General features: G+C 42.2%; 1 protein-coding gene across 1 annotated transcript in view; it reads left to right on the top strand.

Annotated features, from left to right (window-relative positions):
• The window catches only part of LOC122795624 (baculoviral IAP repeat-containing protein 1-like), a 799,118-nt gene that overhangs the window by 83,671 nt on the left and 689,787 nt on the right, over positions 1-25,660 (top strand). Inside the window, exon 2 of the mRNA XM_044063892.1 lies at positions 12,895-12,994. The gene's annotated coding sequence lies outside the window, so the exon portion shown is untranslated. The remainder of the gene's footprint in view (positions 1-12,894; positions 12,995-25,660) is intronic.

Raw genomic sequence — 25,660 nt, 5'->3', positions numbered from 1 at the left:
TACACTCCCTATACATGGTTAAGCACAGGTAGTGTCATGTTTGGCATCCCTTTTACTGTATGTGCGAGTCAGAGAGAGGTGTAATTCCCTGGGTTCCTACAGTGTCAGTGTACATGCTATGCATTGCATCTTTGCCATGGCCTGAGCATACTGGGCATGTCTCCTTCTGCCTACTGGGGCAGGCTCAGGTTGTTCCTCCTCTGAGTCACTCTGTGCCTGTGCAGGCCATGGCAATGATGGGGGACTGTGTGGACCTGCCCCATACTGTTCCTGCTGCAGCTGTTTCCGCAGGATCATATTGTGTAGCATGGCACATATGATGACAATTTGGGTACATGTAGCTGGAGAGTACTGCAAGGCTCTACCCGATGTGTCCAGGCACTGGAACCATGACTTGAGCATCCCAAACACATGCTCTATTATGATTCTGGTCTGTGTGTGTGCCTCATTATGGAGTTCTTGTTCGGGTGAGAGTGCATTTCTGATGGGTGTCATCAGCCACAGCTCCAGTGTGTAATCAGCATCCCCCACTAGGTGACCATAAGGGATGTCCCCATTGGCAAATCTCTGGTACAGCTGCATCATATGCCAGCTGTGGGAGCCGTGATAACTTCCAGGGCAGCCTGCACACATATTCATTATAATGCCCTGGGCATCGCACATGACGTGGCAGTTGATGGAGGGGAAGCCCTTTGGTTTATGTAGACCCTACCCCACTCACCAGGTGGTGCTTTGATGTGTATGTGCATGCAGTCTATAGCACCCACTACCTCAGGGTATTCTGCTATTTGGTGGAAGAGACGCATATTGCTGGCCAGTGCCTCACAGCTGTTGTGGAAATATACATGCTCACTGGCATGTGTTGACATGGCATCCAGGAACATGTGGAGTACCCTGGATGCTGATGCCTGTGAGATCCCCATGATATAGCATTCTTAGGCCTACACATACCTTGGTATCCACTGGGATGGGTTCCCCTCTGTTGGTTCTGTGTGTGAGGTGTGGCCGGCACAGCTCAACAATTTGCTGTAGGAGGTCCCTGTCCACCCTATAGCACTCCACTATCTCCAGCTCATGTAGCACCTGGTAGGTTACTCTGGGTCTGTACACTCTTTTCCTTCTCCTCACTGTGGGTTGGTCATCAGCATTCTCATCCTCACCACCCTCAGCCTCTTCCACATGTTGATATATTATAGCTGCTGCAGCCCCTATCATTTTGTTGCTTTTGTCTGGTAAAATTTCCCTGCTTGTGTACACTGGTGGTGTAGTGTTTGTGGGAAAAACAGAGGGAAAGGTGTTTGTATTGTTTATAGTGGTGTGCTGGACTAGGCTGGGCTGCTGCCTGTGTAATTGGCTGATTCTGATACATTTCACCTGCCAGCTATGCTAGCTCCCTTTGATTGCCTTCCTACTGCTGTTTTCCCTTCCCATTGCCTTCCTGTTTAAGCCCAGGGGTGCACTGCACAAACACAGTGCTCAGATGTGCATGGAGCTGCCATTTCCTGGTTTACTTTTTTCCCTTTAAAACATGGTGCGCAGTGCACACACCCGCTTAGGCAGTGTAAAGTGTGCTTGGCAGCTTCAGACACACCCCTTGCTTAGCTCTGCAAAGCTAAGGGCAAACCCAAGCCACAGGGCTCCAATAAGCTTACAATATGCCTGACACATCCCTCTATGATGTCAGCTAGCTCTTAGGCTTGCACCATGGTCTTCCTGCACTGACACGGTTGGGTGCAGGCTAGCCATCGGGGGGATCTGGGATTCAGTATCATTCCCCTCATTTGCATAGGATTGCCTGCTAATGCCTAGTTACATGTCTGACACTGAGCCTTCCCCCTTAGCAACCACTATTTACTGGCCATGTTGTCTTCTGCCTGCCATTGAGTATAATGGCAAAATTGTGATTTTGGATAAAATGCTTATTTCAAGTTTTTTTTTTTTTATTTTCAGCCCGATCCCATTTGTGCACCACCGCCCTACGCTTAAACAGCTGAAATCTGCTAAAAAAATTAAAAGTTATTTTTTTTTATTTTTGCAACTGTTTTCCATGCCAGTGGCCATATAGTCAGCCATTGGCATGCTTTCCACATTATATACACCCTTTATTTGGAGCTGTCATGGCTCCGTTTTGTAGTTTGCAGAAATGTACTCAGTTACTAACTAATTACATTTCTGCAGACTACGCTAGTGCTGCACGGCTGGCTGCCAGCTTCCTGGATTGCAAATTCACCTCATTTGCATGGTTTTCACCTGCAAATGGGGTAATTTGCATACAGGAGCTGTGTCCGTGCAGGAATAGAGCAGGACCGCTCATGCACATCCCGCGAGCTTATTCCTGGATAAGCCATATTGCTCCAGCAGCTCCTGCACTATTCCTGCACGCCGTGCAGAGTTTGCTGAAAACTGGGGACAGTTTCCTCCAATGCATATAGCAAAATACCTTCTGCATGCTTAAATTTAAATTGCATAATCATTTGTCTGGACCATATATTTTTATTGAAATATTTTTATTTAATAGTTTTATTTTTATGTGTGTTCTATCTTACTTGAGTGATGTTTGATTGACCTTTATGCATACAGTTGTTATCACTTTCATTAACTCTAAAACAAATATGAAAAGCTGGTAACACTAACAGTACAAAATGTGTAATGCAGAAATATTTATTGTGTACCTTTCACTTGTAAATAACAGACATATCTTGGAGTGTTTATAATGCAAAATCTCAAGGTCTATACAATGAAAGCAGCCGGGTAAGTAAATAATTAACCAAGCCTGAAAATAGGAAGCTGTTGATTACAAATTTAAAGATCACTTCACCATATGAATGCATGTTCAATCTCTGGCACGCTCAATATTATTAATATGCAATGTGGCCACATTTATAAAGTTAATATTTTTAAAATAAAATAGCAGTACTCTACCTATACAAAAACTACAAAGTTGATGATGTTCACGGTGATGCATGTAACTTTGAGAAAACCTGCCCAGTTAGGACATAGCAAAAAATCCCTTCCAGCATGCTAACTCAGGGTCTACTACAATTGCCAGAGTACAAGGTGCTCAGAGACCACTGTCTCATAGCCAGGGACTCAAGTGTCATGTAGTTTGTACAGTCTATGGCTTGCATTTGAATTTCAACATTGAATTTAGCACAGTATGGTTCCTGAACTCATTATTCAAGTTCAAACAATGGTAAGTGCAGCAGCCAAGTGGGGTGGGGGAGTGGGAGGGGATGAGAGTGTATCTTAGGCTCATAGGTTCATAGGTAGGTACTAGGCTATCGGCCCAAGGGCCTACGTAAGCCTAGCCAACAAGGTTCCCTGGATTACGCCACTCAAGAAAGTTATTTTCCTGTGCCACTGTTGAGCAGAGAGACACAGAAGTGATCCCCGGGGTGTATTTCCTATTTCCCATCCACTCATCAAGATTTTTCTTGAAGACTGCTAATGAAGACCTTTGCTTGACCTAGATGGGTAGCCTGTTCTAGAGTATGGGAAGTCTCTGGGACAGGAATCTATCACTCCAGCATGTCCTGTTTATTGTGGTGACAAGGTTTAGGTTCCTAGAGCATGTAGCTCTGATGGATTGGGATTTCTTTAGGTGTAGCATGTCCAACAGCTCTGGGTTTGACATTGCTTTATATGTTAGGCAGAGATCACCTTGGAGTAGGCAAAATGCTACGGAGTAAAGCTGGAGTTTTTTGAGACAGTCAGTGTAGGGCATTTGTTTGAGGCGAGTAATCCTCTTTGTGAGGTACTTCTGTGGCCTTTCCAGCTGCTGCAGATGTCTTGTTAGGTACATTCCAAAAGGGGCGTTGTACTCTATAATGGGTCTAATGAGTGTCAAGTAGAGGGGAGCAATGACCTCTTTTTTCCTGCATGAGAACTCTTTTATGATGAGGTGTGCCACGTAGAAGGACTTCCTGACTACTGTGGAGATGTGACAATCAAAGGAGAGACTACTGCCCACCTGGGTTCCAAGGTCTCTTGTCACACATTCAGCGTTAAGTAGATTGCTGCCTACGTGGTAGTTCATGGGTACAGAGTTTTTACCAATGGGGATGACACTGCACTTTTTGGCATTGAGCTTGAGGCCATGGCTCTGACATCAGGCATCTGTCTTAACGAGGCCCTTCTGTAGGATGCCCACATCATTTGGGGACTTGAATATGGCTCCTAGTTTGCAGTCATCTGTGAACTTCATTAGCCAGAGGCCTTCTGTGCTAGCCTGTACTCCAGAGAAGTAGATACCAAACAGGAAAGGTCCCAGGCCTGAACCCTGTGGTACTCCACTTGTCACTGGTTTGAGGTCAGATTTGGAGTCTGCAAATTTTACAGTGTGGGTTCTGCCAGTGAGCCAGTTGGCAACCCATCTTGTGATGTAGGGATTTATACCTAGTTTAGTGAGTTTAGCTATAATTCCAGAATGGGAGATGGTGTCGCAAGCCTTGGTGAGGTCAAGATAGGCTGTGTGAACCACCTTACCCTCATCCACAGCTTTGATGACTGCCTCAAACAGTTCGATCAGGTTCAGGAGGCAGGATTTGCCTTTCACAAACCCGAACTGGGTGGGATCCAGAGTTTGGAGGTTACCAATGTCTTTGTTTATGAGTTCCATGATGATACATTCCATGGCCTTGCAGACCAGGCTCATCAAGCTAATAGGGCGATAGTTCCCAGGATCAGTGGTGGCTCCCCCTTTGTGGAGTGGGATAACTGTTGCTGTGCACCATTCAGTGGGCACAAAGCCTGATGCAAGGCTATTATTGAACATGGTGCTTAAGTGGGGAGCCAGTTCTTTCTGAAGTTTGTGTAAAACGCAGCTTGGGATGTTGTCCGATCCCATGGATGCTGTGTTTTTGGCTTTAGAGAGTGCAGCTTTTACCTGCATAGTTGTGATTACAGGGACTCTGCATTCTTCCTGTATAGATATGGGCCCTTTGGGGGTGAGGGGGGGTAAAGTTAGCACTGAACCTATCTGCCAGGATGTTGGCAATGTCAGTTGGTTCAGTAATTTTTATGCCGTTGTGCTGTAACTCAGAGCAGATCTGGGTGTTGCCATTGAGAGTCTTGACATAGCTATAGAATGATTTGTGGTTGTCCTTAGAATTAGTGGCTATTTTGTTTTCATAGCTAGCTTTGGAGGATCTTATAAGGGATCTCAGCTTCTTACTAAGGGTGACCAGGAGCTCCTCCACTCATGGGATTTTACTCTCTTTTGCAACAGTTTCTTCCTTCTGTTGTACAGTTTGTTTATGGCATGGGACCACCAGATTGGCTTCCTTTTTTGGAGGATAGCGTCTTGGTTCTGTTTGGGATAGCACAATCCATGCACTCGTGTAAGTGCTTATAGAGTGCATTTGTGTAGGATTCAGCAGTTGTAACTGTATTGTCCATCTGCATGGGTGTCATGAAGTTCACCACTTCTGTCTTAAGAAGCAGGAAGTTGGCTTTAGAGAAATTTTTTACTGTGGTTTCCTTAATGGGGGGTGGGGGTGGGATGTGGATACCAAGGGTGATTAGCTTATGGTCAGATCGGACCAATGAGGAGTTGACTTCAGGTGTGGAACACCGGTCACTCATGTTGGTAATGACTAGGTCTAGGATATTGTTGCCCCTGATGGGGGTGTGGATAAGTTGATCCAGGGCATTGGAGTTTATGAATTCCAGAAAGTGTTGAGCTAAGGAGTTGGTACATGAGTAGTTTTCCCAGTTAATGGTGGGGTAGTTGAAGTCGCCCATTATTAGTGTGTTTGGTTGAACCCTAATATTTTCCAGTACATCAAGAAAAGAGGAGTGGGAATCCTGGGGCATGGTGATGGAGCTGTAGCAAGCTAAAATTTGGATTGCAGTTTTGCCCAGAGTTAGTTGCACTTGGATAACCTCGGATGCATTATGCTGAGCAGCTAGCCTGGAGGTGTGGATATCCTTAATGAATATGGACACACCTCCGCCTTTGGTGTTTCGGTCCAGGTTACATGGCTGAAAAGTGTAGTATGAGTTCTAGCCTGGTAGTGCAGGGGTGTTCTCTGGACCCTTGAACCAGGTCTCCGTCACTACACAGATATCAATGTTCTCCATTTTAAGGAGTGCCTCTAGTGAGTGCATTTTGAGATTTAGACTTCTAGCATTGAGTAGCATTACCCTCAGTTTTTGCTTGCCTGTTCCTGTTATGGTGGTGAATTTGTCATTTGAACCTTGCCTTGGTAAGAGCCTTAGCCAGTATCTGGAATCCCAGGGGTGACAGGTGCAGGCCATCTCTGGCAAAGCATCGTGGTATGTCAACCATGTCATCCCAAGCAGACAGATACTGGATCCCCTTAGAATGACACTAGATGCTTAGCCAATTGTTGAAGTCAATCATTTTGTCCTTGTACTGCGGTATCATTTTGGGTGATGGCAGAATGCTACTCGGGGCTAGGGTCATACCTGCCTGGGCTACAATATCGGAGAGCTCTTCCATGTCTCTTTTCATGTAGTCCAGGGAGGTACGTCTCAGGTCATTCACACCAACATGAACAATGACAGAGTCATATTTGTACTTGTTGTGGAGTGACCTGAGTGCGTGGGTTATGTGGTGGATCCTGGCACCCAATATGCAGCTGATACTGTCATGCTGAGCCTGGTGAGTGGGACATCAGTGTGCCTGACTATAGAGTCACCAATGACTAGTTTGTTGGGTACATTGTTTTGCCTTATTGGCTGTGGTTGAGTGACACACTGAGTCTGTGAGCTATGTGTCATTTGGGTTGTGTTGGGGGATGGCGGTTGCTTGCATTTCTGCTTTAGAGGTCTCTGTTGCTTAGACAGATTATTATTGAGAGTCTCCGCAAATGTTTTTGCGTTACTATGTGTGGATTTTGGTGGTGTAGATTTAGTGAGACTATGTGATGAGAGTGGTGTGGTGCAAATGTTTACCTTCTCCTCTTGACTGTCAAGTTCAGTCTTGGTTAGAGAGAGCTTTACCTCCAGTTTGGCTAGATAAGTGCATCTCTCACAGGTTGTAGTGTTGGTGCTAGGAGGAGAGGGTTGTCTGTGTACATGAGACAATTCCTACATTGCCTCAAGATGCCCAGATTCATCAGATACACAGGAGAGAACACTGGGAGCTGACCTTTAGACATGCCTGAATAAAAAACTATTTTCCTCTAGATAAGTGAAGAAAGTGAGTACAAGAGCTGTTTTTCTCTAAGCAAGTGAGAAAAGTAAGTACAAAACTGTTTTCCTCTAGGTAATGATGAAGGTTGAGTACTATAGTAATTAGTAGCTTATTTAGTGCTTACAAGTTCTGAACAAGTGCTGAGCACGAATAAGCAAATTTAAGTGCTAAAACTAAGAATCTGTATCTGTACTAGATGAGTTACAGGACAGAAGCAAGTGCAAATACATGCTTTCAAATCAGAAAGTTGAGACAGATGGAAAAGATTGCCCGAATGGCCAATAACTACAATTTCTGGGCCAGAACCACTCCTTATGTGATAGACAGGTTACCTAGTGCTTACCCCTCCCACTGATAAGCTAGAAGGCTTCCCTCCAACACAGAAAGGCTTAGGGGGCTCAGAAGCTTACATACAGTCCTGGATACATCAAATCTGTATCTGGCCTACACTAGTTACAAGAAAGGTAGGAAATAGGCTTACACATTTTTTTTTACAGAAAAGTAGCTAAAACAGCATTAAAAACAATTCACATGCATTGCAAGCTAGCACACTTTGTGTATGTAGCAATATTAGACCAAACACAGTTTAAAAAATACAATTAAATTAAAAAGGACTAAAAGCAAGTGCAGAAGGAGTTTGTTAGATAGAATGTGGTAAAGAGATGGGACTGGGGGAGTGTCCCAGATCAAATCTACAGTGGGGCAGGCAACTGCAAAAGCCACCAAATTTAAACTACGAGCCAGAAATAGGGAGGGGGAGTGAGACAAAATACTTTCCGCAGAGATCTGAAAAACTATAAGCAGCAATTAACAGTACAAACTCTAAAATCAAAAATATATACTTAGCTCTGTATATTTCCAGATAGATTGAAAAGCAGTCTCTCAGAACACAAGTTCCAGCAATGAAATGCAGGATGTTACTAACATGTCTAATTTTATGCAAGTGGTCCTTGAGTTAGATAACACACAAGCTGTAAAAAGCAGTTATACCAACTGAAGACACAGCAGAAAATAGGGGGAGGTAGCGAAAACACTTTCAGCAGAGATCTGAAAAACTATAAGCAACAATTTACAGTACAAACTCTAAAAAACAAAAAATATATACTTAGCTCTGTATATTTCCAGATAGACTGAAAAGCAATCTCTCAGAACACAGGTTCTAGCAATGAAATGCAGGCTATTACTAACAGGTCTAATTTTATGCAAGTGATCCTTGAGTTAGATAACACACAAGCTGTAAAAAAGAGTTATACCAACTGAAGACACAGCAGAAAATAGGGGGAGGTGGGGAAAACACTTTCAGCAGAGATCTGAAAAACTACAAGCAACAATTAACAGTACAAACTCTAAAAAACAAAAAATATATATTTAGCTCTGTATATTTCCAGATAGATTGAAAAGCAGTCTCTCAGAACACATGTTTCAGTAATGAAATACAGACTGTTATTAACAGGTCTAATTTTATGCAGTTTTTAGGGTTTCAAGCAGTCATCAAGAAGAGAGTTTAGGGTTACGTAATGGGAAGGGATTTCTAGGATTGGGGAGTCTAGGGTTGGGGGTGTAGTTTTAAGTTTAGAGAGTGATCAGAGACTTTATGTTAAGGGAGGTGGAACTGAGTTTTCAGTTTAAAGAGTGACTGGGACTTTGGGTTTAGGGAGGGTGAATAGAGTTATAGGGTTAGGGTTATATTGTGAATTAAGATTTAGGGACCAGGAGGGAAGCCTTGGGTTTAGGCAGTGATCAAGCAGTTTAAGCTTAGGGATAGTCTGGGGAGTTTTATGGTTGGATTTAGAGAGTGAGGACTCAGACTAGGGTTAGAGAAAAGGTAGGAGCTTTAGGTTTAGAATTAAGACTCTGGCAGGACTATACCATTTAGTTGAACTGGGTGGTGGGAGGGCTAGGTAATTAAGTAAGATGAGGCTAGTGTGAGTTAAGGATTTTGTTGTTTAGAGCAAGTGGAAGTGAGCAAATACGTCACAGGCAACTAGCATGTGAGCATTTGTAATAGTCCCACTAAGACAGTATATTTGATGCTTCTGGGTTGCTCCACTCCATATTTCCCCTTCTCTTTTCTAACTTTTCAATGGAAGCAGTAGTCCTAACCCTGGGTGATGGGATCTGAGAAACCTAATTTAGGAGCAGTTGGAGCATCACCCTGTACCAATTGGTCAGGTGGAACAGAATGCAAAGGGGGGTGGGTTACAAAATAATATGACAATACTGAAATACTGAAAAAATAAGGCTTTCCATGCAATACACACCAACACCTTTAATTATAGTCTACCTTTATAAGTTCAACAAACAGAATAATAAAACAGATCTAAACTAGTGTGGTAGCAAAGCTTTATAAAGAATACACATGTTTAGGCCTTAGAGTTATATTGAAAAACTAATATGGCTTTCTTATATTCCAAATTACATTTCACATATCCCAGAGATAACCTGGGACTGTTTTAATATATAACACTCAAAATAAGAATTGTTCCTTGAATAGCCTGCCCTTTGTCTCAAGCTTCTTATACCATGTATTATATTATCTGTTATTAATGAATCATGCAACCCACCACATTAACAATATTTGCCTTGGTTTTTCAGTTCTGAAATATATGTATATATAATCTTTGCAGGACTTTGTGGTCTAATAGGAAAGACATGTTTAATAAAAAGAACAAGTTCTTTCTGGGCTCATAGTAATTTCTTAACTTTTGTCCTAGTACAGACATTTTATCCTTTTCTTATTCAAGAGTTAAATACCTTTATGGTTTCTTCTCCAGTGAAAGGCAAGAAGTTTGGGCATTGCGCATTTCCTGGCTTCTAGGTTAATCCATTTACAGTTAGAAAGAATGTTTACTGCCAAATTTACTTGCAGAAAAAGAATCTCAGCAGGTGCATATTAGCCATTTTTCTATTGAGAATTACACAAACACGCTGAGTCCTGAAGCAAAATATTTTCACTTCTACAGATGTCTTTCTCAAATTCTACCTGATATTTCACCAATTCAGACACTGTGTAGTGTCCTGATGACCATCAGATGTAGCAGTGGCACAAAATGTGTGGTTTATCTTCAATGAATTCCATTTGTTCTAACCTGAATGACTTGCATTTTCAAATTGAGACTTTCAGCAGAGATCTGAAAAACTATAAGCAACAATTAACAGTACAAACTCTAAAAACCAGTAAAATATACTTAGCTCTGTATATTTCCAGATAGATTGAAAAGCAGTCTCTCAGAACACAGGTTCCAGCAATGAAATGCAGGCTGTTTCTAACAGGTCTAATTTTATGCAATTTTTAGGATTTCAAGCAGTCATCAAGATGAGAGTTTAGGGTTATGGAATGGGAAGGGATTTCTAGGATTGGGGAGTCTAGGGTTGGGGTGTAGTTTTAGGTTTAGAGTATGATCAAAGACTTTATGTTAAGGGAGGTGGAACTGAGTTTTCAGTTTAAAGAGTGACTGGGACTTCGGGTTTAGGGAGGGTGAATAGAGTTGTAGGGTTAGGGTTATATTGTGAATTAAGGTTTAGGGACCAGGAGGGAAGCCTTAGGTTTAGGCAGCAATCAGGAAGTTTAAGTTTAGGGATAGTCTGGGGAGGTTTATGGTTGGATTTAGAGAGTGAGGACTCAGACTAGGGTTAGAGAAAAGATGGGAGCTTTAGGTTTAGAATTAAGACTCTGGCAGGACTATACCATTTAGTTGAACTGGGTGGTGGGAGGGCTAGGTAATTAAGTCAGATGAGGCTAGTGTGAGTTAAGGATCTTGTTGTTTAGAGCAAGTGGAAGTGAGCAAATACGTCACAGGCAACTAGCATGTGAGCATTTGTAATAGACCCACTAAGACAGTATATTTGATGCTTCTGGGTTGCTCCACTCCATATTTCCCCTTCTCTTTTCTAACTTTTCAATGGAAGCAGTAGTCCTAACCCTGGGTGATGGGATCTGAGAAACCTAATTTAGGAGCAGTTGGAGCATCACCCTGTACCAATTGGTCAGATGGAACAGAATGCAAAGGGGGATGGGTTACAAAATAATATGACAATACTGAAATACTGAAAAAATAAGGCTTTCCATGCAATACACACCAACACCTTTAATTATAGTCTACATTTATAAGTCCAACAAACAGAATAATAAAACATATCCAAACTAGTGTGGTAGCAAAGCTTTATAAAGAATACACATGTTTAGGCCTTAGAGTTATATTGAAAAACTAATATGGCTTTCTTATATTCCAAATTACATTTCACATATCCTAGAGATAACCTGGGACTGTTTTAATATATAACACTCAATATAAGAATGGTTCCTTGAATAGCCTGTCCTTTGTTTCAAGCTTCTTATACCATGTATTATATTATCTGTTATTAATGAATCATGCAACCCACCACATTAACAATATTTGCCTTGTTTTTTCAGTTCTGAAATATATGTATATATAATCTTTGCAGGACTTTGTGGTCTAATAGGAAAGACATGTTTAATAAAAAAAACATGTTCTTTCTGGGCTCATAGTAATTTCTTAACTTTTGCCGTAGTACAGCCATTTTATCCTTTTCTTATTCAAGAGTTAAATACCTTTATGGTTTCTTCTCCAGTGAAGGCAAGACGTTTGGGCATTGTGTATTTCCTGGCTTCTAGGTTAATCCATTTACAGTGAGAAAGAAAGTTTACTGCCAAATTTACTTGCAGAAAAATAATCTTAGCAGGTGCATATTAGCCATTTTTCTATTGAGAATTACACAAACACGCTGAGTCCTGAAGCAAAATATTTTCACTTCTACAGATGTCTTTCTCCAATTTTACCTGATATTTTGCCAATTCAGACATTGTGTTGTGTCCTGATGACCATCAGATGTAGCAGTGGCACAAAATGTGTGGTTTATCTTCAATGAATTCCATTTGTTCTAACCTGAATGACTTGCATTTTCAAATTGAGTCTTTTCTATGTTGCACTGTGTACTAGTTTTGTGCAGCTAGCTTATTAGTAATAAATTATATACCCTTTATGTAACATTTAGCTTTTTGTCTCTCTGCTCAACCCTTAAATTATTATTAATAAGCATGTCAAGTAATCTGAATGATCTGACTGCATACAAAAAAGTGAGCACCACAACATAACTAATGTGTTGCATTGTCAATAACATATATTTTTACTTTTTGTTCCCTTTGTAAACATTCACTGTCTCCAGGAACCTGTATTCATTCTTCTGCTCTGATATGCCTGATGCTGCTTCACCTCTCAGGGTCTGGGGCCCCCACTAACAGGCAAATCCTTTTGTGTAAGTATACAAGGAGGAGGCAGAAAAGAAGCCAGAGTACCATAGCTTGGCACCTTCCTGACAGCTGCCAAACCTTTTTTGTTATACCTTTCCCACCATTCTATCACATGCACCACAATGCAATGATATTAGTGCACAATTTACAGTGCAGGACTATTGTCACTAGTCTCTATCAAGGACTGTAGCCCTGAGCTAAAAGGCACTCTCATCTTCTAAGATAAGTTTGCCATCAGAAATACCACACATTTCCTGCCTCCCCACCTGACAATTTAGAGACTGAATCTGTTAATTGAATCTGCAGCTCCTTAGATATTTTTGCAAGTTGGATCAGGCTTCTATCAATACTAATACACTTTAATGTATATAAACTGCATAATCACACAATTCATACATATTTTTTTAAGTTAATACTGTCTTCTTGGTTAATATAATGAAAATCTTCTTATATATTGTTTTAGGTATCAGTGATAGAGTGCAGTGCATTGGCTGTACCGGAATACTGGGCCAGTGGGAGGTGAATGATGACCCATGGGAAGAACATTTAAAGCACTTTCCTAAGTAAGTAATGCCTCCTTGCCTTAAAGTTCAATAAGACAGTATAATTTGTTTACAAAGAACCAGAATAAAAACAATATCTATCATTTCCTCCTTTTAAACTTAAGCATTCAGTGATTTGTCTATGACCCTTTACTGTATCCATTTGTTCTCCCATCTGTGCCTTTCTTAGAAGATACTGCTAAGATGTTGGATGACAAGGCCTGCCATGTTCATAGGAAAAATGGACTGAACTTTTTCAGTCTTGTTTGAATTGTTTAGCCCAGGTGTGCAGTGTATATTGTTTAAATTGTTTAGCCCAGGTGTGCAGTGTATAATGTTCAAATTGTTTAGCCCAGGTGTTCAGCGTATAATGTTTGAATTCTCTAGCCCAGGTTTGCAGTGTATAATGTTTGAATTGTTTAGCCCAGGTGTGTAGTGTATAATGTTTACATCAGGGGTGGCTATTTGACCTTTTTAAGTGTTGCTGTACCTCTGCCCACTTCCGGCTTATACTGAGTGTATATTGTAAGCAACACTGCTTGATGATGGATCCATGGACATGACCTGGCTAACTAAACTGGAAAGCTTTACTCAGCATTCCCTCAGATGAATATGGCTGGCTTTGGTCACTTGATCTTTTACCACTCGCCCTATCTTTTCTAATAATAGGTTGCTGATTTATGCAAACAGTGATTTTTATTTTGTCACTGTTGTTAATCAGATAAGCTCTTAAGAAAAGACTCAAAGCATTGTAACTGTTAACAACACGAGGAATGTGGATGCTGTTATTACTTATCCTGATTTACTGAAGCAATCACAGTAACTTATTTCATCTTTCTGAATTCCAATCTCACACAGAAGTTTTATACCTTAACTGAAAGTAAATGGCTAGCTTAGCGGGAACTACTGGACAATCCTAACATCTTTATGTGTCCCGCTGATGGGGGAGGGGGGTGATTGTGGTTTTTGATGCAGATGTATACATTAGGAAAATGGAGATGATGCTTAGTGATTTGCGCTCATATTCCAGAATTTCCAAATTGGATGTCAGTAAGATAACTTAGTAAGTGTATGACTGTTTGTATGATCTGTTTATGAGGACAGCCTTTGCCAAGAAGGTTTTTGAGTATTTGGCTGTAACAGACACATTGATTCTGATAATCCATGGTCAACCTAAAGTTCACAAACAGTTAATTGACCTTCCAATGTGACTCATTGTATCAGGTCACGGTTGGCTAACTGACCCATTGTCTGTTTATGTAGAAACTAAGTTAAAACCTGTTGTTGAGAAGGCTCCCTCAGTTCTTAAGGAGACAGAACATTTTTTATGGACACTTGGTCAGTGCTTTGACACTTTAGAAAGGACCAATGATTTGTGTTCTGTTATCTGAGATGTATGCACTTTGTTTACTATTATTCCAAATGATCTAGGTATTGAGTCTATCAGGAACTTTTTAATGACCATCAGTGACTATGGCAATAGACAGATTGACCTTATTCATACTTTACTGGATTTTATCCTCATTAATAATGTTTTTATTTTTAATGACATATTTTATTTGCAAAAGTTAGGTGTAGCTATGGGCACATCTTGTGCCAATAGTTATGCCAATCTAGTGATGACCAGTTGAGAGGCAGAATATGTGATAGGTTGTTCTAATAATAGATTTTTTAAGTATGTTATTTATTATAAGTGTTTCATTGATGATGTTTTTATGCTGTGGGATGGCCTTATTGATTTGCTTTATGAATTTCATAGGTATCTTTGAAGTACCTCATATTTTAAACTTACTGTGAATTTCTCCAAGCAAAGGATAGATTTCTTTGATATTCATTTGTCCTTTAGGGAGGATGGGAAAGTGGATACTTCCTTATATATGAAGAATTTAGGAAAAACACTTTGTTGCTTGGAACAGGTATGCATCCATCCCATGTCTATAATAATGTTCTTAAGGGACAGGTTCTTAGGATTTTTAGATTGCATACTAGTGATGCTGAATTTTTGGAAGCTACTGAGAGCTTGAGTAAAGAATTCTTAGATAGCAGTTATCATCCCGATGAGACAGAAAGAGCCCACTATGAAGTTAGCAGACTGAGGACAACAAAATGTTGACCTTATTTTGATAAGGCACTTCAGTCTTTAAATAGACCTTTTGTGCCACATAATACTGCTTATAATGGCACCCTACCACTAGATTAATGTTGACTTATAACAGTGATTATGGGAATGTCTGTGACATTGTCAGGAGAAATTGACATATCCTGCTGTCAGATGACAGTATTAGGAACATTGTTTGTGATAGACTATTTTGGGATTAAGAACAATCCATCTTTGAGATGATAGATTTATTATGGACCTAGGATAAAGAAGAAATGTCCATCTAATAGGCTTGGCACCTTTCCCTTTAAAGCCTATAAAGCTTGCAGTATGGTCTCCACCTCAATTCATTTGTACTTCCCTTAACACACACAGTATACAGTTTGAATACCTACCATGATTGTAAAATGAGGAATTTGATTTATTTGGCTAAATGTAAGGCATGTCATGGTTATTATATAGGAAAAAACAACAGGCTTTTGAAAGAATATATTTTGCAACATATGAGTGACATTAGGAATGGGAAGATTTCTAATGCCTTGTATAAACATATTTTTAATAACCCAGGGCATTCTTTTACCTTTTTGATGTTGGAAATAGTAGAAGAAAGTTTGAGAGATGGGGGACATTGCAAACCATACTGAAGTGGCAGAAATGAAACTGATTGGAACTAACTCCAGGATCACACTACAGTGGGGACAAGGGCATATACGTTTTATTTGCCCAACAGTACTTACATTCAGTGAAATGTGATTCAGTGAAATGAGTTTACAGTGATTTGAGCTTTCAGAGTTTTGGTGTGAGTGTTTTGAAATAAATGAGTTTTCAGTGAATCAAAGTAAACCTATATATATATATATATATATATATATATATATATATATATATATATATATATATAAAATATATATAGATAGATATATAGATAGCTATAGATATAGATAGATAGATATACATAGTTCTAAGTCATGGCTGAAAATGGTCCTTGTTGGGCCAGTCCATTCACTCAGGTAACAACTGATAAATAAATATATACAAAGAATCTGTAAACACAGGAAGTCTGTTCTACAGCCTGTCCATCAGCAGTCTTGATCAAATAACAGTAGCTTCTGTGATACATCTGTTCACCTGCAGTATGTACCTGGTAGGGATCTCTCTTCTTCACTTAGTGGTATTACAACTGCAGGCTTCCATTACCCAAATTCTGCCTGAAAATCAGCACAATTAGCTTACATGACAGGCAATGGTTATTGCCTGAAATGAAACTAGTATCTCTGTTTATCTCTTCTTTTCTTTTGTTTTCTTTTGTGGAATCTGGACTTGCTGTTTGGAGTACCAGTCAACTCGTGTTGTTGTAAAGAGAATGTAAACTATCATTTGGAGTGTTCCTTTATTCGTATAAGGATGTTTCTATCCACATTTGCATTGCTGAACAATATTTAGCAACTTGGATTGTTTTTTTATTTATGATATCACTCTGTGGGTGTATGTAAATTCCAAAATATTTGAATAAGGAAAAATTCATGCTCATTAGACCTGTATTTGGAACCACTATCAGATATAATCTTCTCTGAAATACCATATCATGAAGACAGACCCCAGGATTCATGAAAGCTAGAACTCCATGCAAGAACAGAATAGCAGCTCCTGCACGGAGTTCAGCTGCCGAGCAATTCAGTAACCAGCTGATCCGATGCCTATACTGTTTCTGCACGGAAGACCGTGCGGCATGCTAATAACCTCATTTGCTGGTGAAAAACATGCAAATGAGGTGAATCAGTGATTCAGGAAGCTGCCAGGTCCCTGAGCAGGAACAGCATCAGTGCAGAAATGTGTTCAGTTACTAAATGCACACATTTCTACAAAAAAGAAAATGGAGGCATGACAGCACAAATAAAGGCATGTATTCACATCTGTAGGCATGCCAATGGCCAAACATATGGCCATTGGCATGAATAAATGTTTAATTTTAATATAAAATATTTTTTTTGTGGCAGATCTCAGCCATTTAAGCATAAAGCAGTGGCACGCAAACATGATCGTGCTGAAAAAAAAATGTGAAAACCCAAGTTTAAAGAAAATTTGCATTTTGCCATTATAGTCTATGGCATGCAGAATCAAAACAATACCAGGAGACAGTGGATGTCAAGGGGAAAGGCTCCGTGTCAATGCAGTATCTATGGGCTAAGGCAGTGGGGTATGCAAATGAGGAGAAATTTACTGAATCACAAAATATTCTAAATACAAAACCTACACCTAACTGCGTAGGTGCAAGAACAGGATCATGTAGGCAGGAGGAGCAACTAACATGAAAATGGGGTGTGTCATGCTTGTTGTAAGCACATTGGAGTTCCATTGCCTGGGTTTGTGCTTAGCTAAGCACAGCTAAGCGAGAGGGTGTGTGTCTGAGGTTGAAATGTCTTACATCCTGAAATGAAGACTGTGTTTGCGTCCAGGGAGGGACATTTCTGCTAAAATGTGTTTAACTTAGCTAAATGGGTTTGTGCGGTGTGCACTGGGACTTAAAAAAAAAAAAAACACACAGGAAATGGCAGCACTGTGTATATGTAAGCAAGGGGGTGTGTCCGAGGCTGTATAGTGTTGTTTACCTTGCCTAAATGGGTGTGCGCGGCGTGCACCAGGATTTAAATCACAAAAATAAAGAAGCTACAAGAAATGGCAAGTGGAAAAAGAAAAAAAGGGAAAATGCAGAACAGTGGCACTCAAATACAAGTAATAGAGCCGGCAGGTGGAATGTATCACACAGACAGCACCTGCAGCACACCACTATAAATAATGCAAACACTTTTCAGTCTGTTTTTTCCCACAAATTCTACACCACCGGTGTACACATACAGGGAAATTTTACATGAAAAAAACTAAAAATGTTAGGGGCTGCTGTCGCTCTCATACATCAGTATGTGCAAGAGGATGAGGGTGGTGAAGAGGGCAATCCTGACAACCACCCCAGATTTATGAGGAAGAGGAGAAGAGTGTTCAGTCCCAGGGTAACCTACCAGGGGCTACATGATCTGGAGATAGTAGAGTGCTACAGGGTGGACAGGGACATACTGCAGCAAATTGTGGAGCTGTGCTGGCCTTGCCTTACATCCAGAACAACAGGGGGAATCCATCCCAATGGATACAAAGGTGTGTGTAGCTCTAAGAATACTAGCTACAGGTACTTTCCAAAGACCAACTGGGGATATCATGGGGGTCTCAAAGGCATCTGCGTCCATGATACTCCACCATTTCCTGGATGCCATGCCAATGAGCACATTAAATTCCCCACCACCCATGAGGAGAGGACCCACAATATGCATCTCTTCCACCATTTAGCAGACTACCTGGAGGTACTGGGTGCCATAGACTGCATGTTCTTCCACATAAAAGCACCACCTGGTGACCAGGGTGGGGTCTACATAAACTGCAAGAGGTTCTACTCCATCAACTGCCAGGTCATGTGCGATGCCCAGGGTATTATCATGAGTGTGTGTGCTGGCTGCTCTGAAAGCTATCAAGACTCCCACATCTGGCATTCCTCACAGCTGTATCAGCAGTTTGCCAGGGAGGACATCCCATATGGCCATTTAGTGGGGGATGCTGGCTATACACTGGAACCGTGGATGATGACATCCATCAGAAATGCACACATACCACACAAGAATGCCATAATGAGGCACACGCACAAACCAGGATCATTATAGAGCATGTGTTTGGGATGCTCAAGTCACGGTTCCGTTGCCTTGACATATCTGGTGGAGTCTTGCAGTATTGTCCAGCCACGCATAGTCATAGTATGTGCCATGCTACACAATATGATCCTGCAGAAACAGCTGCAGCAGGAACAAAATGGGGAAGGGCCACACAGCCCCCCACCATTGCCAAGGCCTCCACAGGCACAGAGTAACTCGGAGGAGGAACATCCTGAGCCTGCCCCTGCAGGCAGATGAAAGTGTGCCCAGTATGCCCTGGCCTTGGCAAAGAAGCAACACATAGCACATACACTGACACTGTAGGGACCCAGGGACTGATCTCTCTCTGTCTGACTCACACACACAGTAAAATGGATGCCAAGCATCACACCACCTATACGTGACCATGTATAGGCAGTGTATGGTGTGCATCTGACATAGTCAGCCCTCAAGCACCACCCTCACAACAGCTGCAGGCACACGGTAAGCCAGTCTCTGTAACAAATTAAACTAATGGAGTGGAATTTATTGATAGCATATTTATGGTATTGATCAAGCATGTAAGGGAATTGGGTGGCTAACTGGGATAGCAGCAGACAACTGACAGATCTCTGGGACAGCAGGATGTGTATCCCCAGTACTGTCCTACCCACAGCATGCAGTACCACCCTAGTTGACAAATACCACTGCAGTGTATGTGGTGAGCCAAATAACTGAGGGGTGGGTCATAGGACACATGCATAGATGTCAGAGTGGGAGTCCCATACCCACCCCCAACCCCACACAGCAGATCAGGTGTAGACAACCATACAGAAATGCCTGGCAAAGACCCCCACATGGTGACATCCATGAAATCACCACCCATAGACCTTTACACAGTGATTTCACAGCAGGTCTGGCAGTGGCAGTATGGCTCTGAAAGGTAAGAAGTCTGAAACTACAAATGTCTATGTCAGAACAATCTGACCTGTGGTTGATACTGTTATGCCTGTAGAATGAAAGATAGGGCACACCACTATGCTACATGGGATCAAAATGTTAAGCAAATATCAGCACAGTCTGTGAAGATGTGTATCGTGTACAGTCATGTCACCCCCCTATAGTCCCATAGAAATGCAGTAACATGTTCCTAGACTTAAGCATCATCCAGCTGTCACCTAGAGTGAGAGAAAGCAACTGTCAATTACACCCACAGTCAACTTACTGGTGCCATCCTCGGGGTGTCTCCTGCTGGCCGCCTGGGAACATATGATCATCAGAATGCACTGCCCTGCTACAGATGGCCTGCATCTGTCACACCTGGCCTACAGGCCTCTGGCAAATGTCTATGCCTCACCCACAGTCCCCTTTAAGGAGTGTCATGGGGTCCATAACACCAACATAACACAGTTCACAAAATGAAAAGAAAGGCCATGCTGACAACTGCTAGGAGCAAACCTGCCAGCATCAGCCAGAAATCGGGATAAAGCCATGAATAATGGGGTGATGAAAGTCCAAAGAGAAGGACATCTGTGAAATACTGCTCTAATAATGTTATAAAGTTGATGGAATTATTTGTAGTAGCATGGAATGTTTAATGGGTATGAAGTCTGAAACTGCAATGTTACCTGTCAGTAATATCTGACTTCAACTCTGAGTGACTTGCAAAAACACTTTTGTTGAAAAACCACACTTGTTTGGGTAACCAACAAGATATATGGGTCATGGATGTGGACATTCTGTGATACTTTAGACATCGACAGGCAAGGATAGTAGTTTAAACATGGGAATGCACTCACTGCAGGCAGGCCTAACCCTGGAAGATGGTGACATGTCTGCACCCACAGAACCCTGGGTCACAGCTGTGAGGAGTAACACCCCCATCCCTGATCACTCATCCTATGCAATATGCTGACCCCAACATGTGGCCATCCAAGCAAAATGAGGTGGGTCATACATATATGTGTGACAAACACACACCACCAGGCTGGTCAAACAGTCTCACACACACAAGACCCTCCAAGTGCAGTCTAACCCTGGAAGATGGTGACATGTCTGCACCCACAGAACCCTGGGCCACAGCCATGGGGAGTAACACACCCCTCCCTGATCACTCATCCTATGCAATATCCTGACCCCAACATGTGGCCATCCAAGCAAAATGAGGTGGGCCATACATATATGTGTGACAAACACACACCACCAGGCTGGTCAAACAGTCTGACACACACAAGACCCTCCAAGTGCAGTCAACCATTGAGGAGAGCACAATGCAAAGTACAGGTAGCTATAGGCAAACATATCTGCCCAAGACACACACCACCCACATATCCTATCCCCTACAAATCTATCTGGAATCTGCCTGTCACCCTGATCCTGTCAGACTTATATTATGCAACTGTGGACTGGAAATCAGACCAGGCCAGAACATAAATGCACAGAGATTCCACCATTGTAATATATTACTAAGGTGCTGGACCATTTCCACAGCACCAACAGTCAATTGCTTGTAGGCACACCCCTCAACAGGCTGGATTGTGCAAGAATGCATAGCATTTGGCTCATAAACCTTGTGTGTGCATCATCCATCCTGTGTTCCTCTGGTAAATCACTGTGATGATCTGAGGAGGTATGTTGCAAGGTACTAAAACAATACATGACAGTGTCAAATGGTGTATATGACAGATGTCTGCTAAAACAAACCCTCTAACCCTAGCAAACCATACATTACAGAGAGAAATTGTCACAATCATTGTATGGCCCATTGTCCCCACAATTGGATAGGCTATTTCCAGATATCCTACACAACAAGTTGAGAGGTATGGCTGTAGCACAAAAAAACTGGACTGGAGTACAACAATCCCTGGAATCGAGTCCCACATGTACTATAGAAGGACACACTGGGCATGTTCATAAACTTAGAGAAAGGTCAGTAGGATCTAGGAATGAACAAGCCTTCCCCACCCAGTGCACATTCCATTGCCCCACCTTAGCAGTCCTAAAGATGTCTGTCACCATAGAAGTCACTTTTGTTATACCCAGCCCCATAAGCTCTGTGGCACATCAATAACTGCATAACACAATAGTACAGATCACTAGTTAGGTAGGAGTTCTAGTCTCAGTCCTAACAAATGTAAAAGTGTGTGTGTGGTTACAACTGAAGCTTTTGGGCTCATTTCAAACCCAGTACACTTCCCCTTTCCCCTATTTTAACAGTCCTGCAGATATCAGTCATCTTAGAAGTTCCTTCTGTCAGCCCTCAGTGCCATAAGCTCTGTGGTGCATATGATAACACAATGGTACAAATAACTAGTTAGATAGGAGTTCTAATCTCAGTCTTGGCAAATATAGAAGTGCGTGTGTTACAGCTGTATGTGCAAAACGGAGGGAGCTGTGATTTTGTTTGTTTATAGGTGAAACAGTTTTATGCCATTCCCATCCATGACACTTCACAGTGCCCACTTTATCAGTCCAGATGATGTCAGTCCCTTATCAGCAACCTTGGCCAGCTGTCAGCCCTGTAGGCTCAGTAGTGTATGTGCTAAATATTTAACACTATAGTACAAATGACTAGTTTGGCAGGAGTTCTATTCTTGTATCCGGCAAATGTGTATGTGGGTTTGTAAGTAGAAGTATTTTGATATGTTTCCCACCCACTGCCCTACTTTATCAGTCCTGCTGATGTCATTCCCCATATCAACACCTTTGGGCAGCTCTCAGCCCACTGTGCTCTGTAGTGCATGTGGTAATTGTGTAACATTATAGTGCAAATCATTAGTTAGCTAGGGGTTCTACTCTCACATCTGGAAAGTGTCTGTTTGTAGGACAAATAATTACGATAAGTCTAACACCCACTGCACTACTTTATCAGTCCTGCTGATGTCATTCCCTTTATAGGTTCACAAGTGTGTAGATGGTAATGGCCCAGGAGGCTTTACAAGCCTAGCACATAGAAGGACCCTGCCATTGTGCCACCAGATGTTACTTCCCAGTGCCTGTATCACGTATAGCCACTTCTGTGATCCTTGGGTTGAACTGTCTATTACCCATCCACTCATCAAGATTTCTCCAGAACAGGGTCAGCTAGGTGCTCTGCATGACATGTATGGGAAGTGTATTCCAGGGCATGTGCAGTCTCTTGGTGAGGGACCTGTCCCACCAGCATGTTGTGGTTGTGGTACTGAGGAAGAGGTCTCTACAGTGTGTGGTGTGGATGTATTTATACGTAGCATTTATAAACCAGATGGATCAGGCATGGCTTTGTAAGTCAAACACAGATAGCTGCTAATTACGTGATATGACACAGAGAATAGCTTGAGTCGTCTGAGTCTGTCTGTGTAGGATGTGTGTTTAATGCCTAGAAACCCCTCTGTGAGGTGCTTCTGTGGCTTCTCCAGCTATATCAGGTGTCTAGTGAGGTACATGGCAAATGGGCCATTATTCTTGGGGAGTGGTCTAATGAGGGAATACTAGACAGAGATCATTACCTCTGTCTTCCTGGATGCAAAACCCTTGGTAATGCAATGTGCCATATAGAAGGACTTCCTGACCACAGTGGCAATGTGGTGCTTGAATGATACGTTCCTGTCAACCTGTGTCCCCAAATCTCTTATAATGCCTACAGTGTTCATTGGGCTCCCATTGATTTGAACATTACTGGAAAATGGGTGTTTTACCAAAGGGGATGATGATGCATTTTGTGGTGTTAAGCTTCTGGCCATAGTTTCCACACCACTCATTGGTCTCACTGAGGCCTTTCTGTAGGATGTCTTTATCACTTGTGGAGTTCATGATAGCTCCCAGCTTGCAGTCCTCTGTGAACTAAGTCAGACATAGTTCCTCTGTGCTGGGCTAGACTCCTGAGAGGTTGATACTGTACAGGATACTATCCAGTACTGATCCCTGTGGGACTCCACTCATGACTGCTTGCCAGTCTGACTTGGAGTTTGCCACTGTCACAATGTGTGTTTTGTGAATCAGTTTTCAAACCACCCACTGATATAGGGGTTGATGCCTAATTTGTTGTGCTTACCAATAATCCCTGAATGAAGAATGGTATCACAAGCCTTGGCCAGATTGAGGTAGGCTGTATGCAGTGCCTTACTGTCATACACAGCCCTGGTAACTCACTGAAAGATGTCAACCAGGTTGATCAGGCATGATCTGGCATTCACAAAGCCAAACTGTGTGGGGTCCAGAGTTAGGAGATCACCCATATCTTGGTCAATCAGGTCCCTGATGATGCACCCATACCTGTGCATAGTAGACTTGTCAGGCTAAGGGCACAATAATCCCCAGGGTCTGTAGATGTTACCCCTTCATGGAGAGGGTTGACTGTAGCAGTGTACCATTTTGGAAGGACAAAGCATGAGGTGAGGCTGTGACTGACCAGGGCACACAGATATGGTGCCAGGTCTCTTTGTATGTCATGTAGAACACAGCCATGGATATGTTGGGGTCCCATGGAAGCTGTATCCTTGCCTGTGGACAATGCAGGTCTAACCTGACCTGCAGTGATGCTGGGTGCCTGGCATTCATCTGCCATTGTGATAATCCCCTTAGAGGGGAGAGGGATAAAGCTGGCACTGAATGTGTTGGCAAGACTGTGGCCAATATATGTTGTGTCAGGATAGGAATCAGCATTGTGCAGTAACTCAAAGCACTTGTGGTTATTGCTGTGGAGGTTGTTGATGTAACTATCAAAGGCTTATATGATTGATGTCAGTGTCTGCTGCAAATCTGCCCTCATAGCTCCCTGTAGGTGATTCCATAAGGGATCCCAAGCTGTGTTTCAGGTTAATAAGGGGGTTCACCATTTTTTGGACACCACCATTTTCTGTGACAGTGTCCTCCTTCTGTAGTACACCTTAGTAATGGCAGGGGACCATCACAATTGCTTCCAGTGTTTGGAGGACAGTGTCTGTGTTCTGTTGGCTATGCCTAGTACCATGGATCCATGTACATGTTTGTGCAGTGCATATGTGTAGGATGTGACAGTCATGCAGCTATTTCCCATTGGCATGGGTGCAGTGAAGTCATCCACCCCTGTTTTTATGACTGCAATGTCAGCATTGGAGAGGTTTTGCAAGGTGGTTACCTTTGTGGGGGGTATGGGTGGGATGCTGAACTCCATGTTGATTACATCACATTTGGATCTGACAAGGTAGGGATTGACAACTGTGGTTGAGCAGCAGTCCCATATGTAAGCAATCAACACAGGTCAAGGTTGTTGCATCCTCTACTGGGGGTCAGTATGAGCCAGTCCAGGACATTGGAACTGATGAATTCCATGAAGCACTGGGCCAGTGTACTGGTGCTTGACTACTTTCCCCAGGTGATGGAGGGGTAGTTAAAGTCTCCTACTATGTTAGTGTTGGGTTGGATCTTTATAGATACCAGGGTGTTGATGAATATGCATTGACAGTCCAGGGACATAGCTGGGGGCTGATAGCAGGCTATGGTGTGGATTGCAGTATTCCCCAAAGTGAGTTTTACTGGATGTACTTCATATGCATTATGCTTGGATACTATTCTGAAGGTGTACATATCCATTATGGGTACGGAGACAACACCACCTGTGGAGGTGTGGTCCATGTTTTGGTGCTGACAGCTGTGGATTGCAACATAGCCTGTCAGTGCAGGGCTGCTGTCTGGTGCTGTAAACCACTTCTCTTTTACAGCACAAATGTCAATGTCCTCTACTCTGAGGAGTGCTTTGAGTGACTGCATCTTGAAAGTTAGATGTCTACTGTTGAGCAGCATGACCCTCAGATTGCATACATGTCTAGCTGTTACAGTGGTAATTTGATTTGGAACACTGACTAATAAGGCACTATAGGGGTGGCAAGACACTTACCCTGTACCTGGAAACCCAGGGCTGACAGATTTAGGACATCTCTGGCAAGGCATTGAGGT

The sequence above is a fragment of the Protopterus annectens genome, chromosome 2.part2, assembly GCF_019279795.1.
Source record: "Protopterus annectens isolate FY-2018-M chromosome 2.part2, PAN1.0, whole genome shotgun sequence".
Taxonomy (NCBI): Eukaryota; Metazoa; Chordata; order Ceratodontiformes; family Protopteridae; genus Protopterus; species Protopterus annectens.
This window is presented reverse-complemented; position numbering and strand designations above follow the sequence as displayed.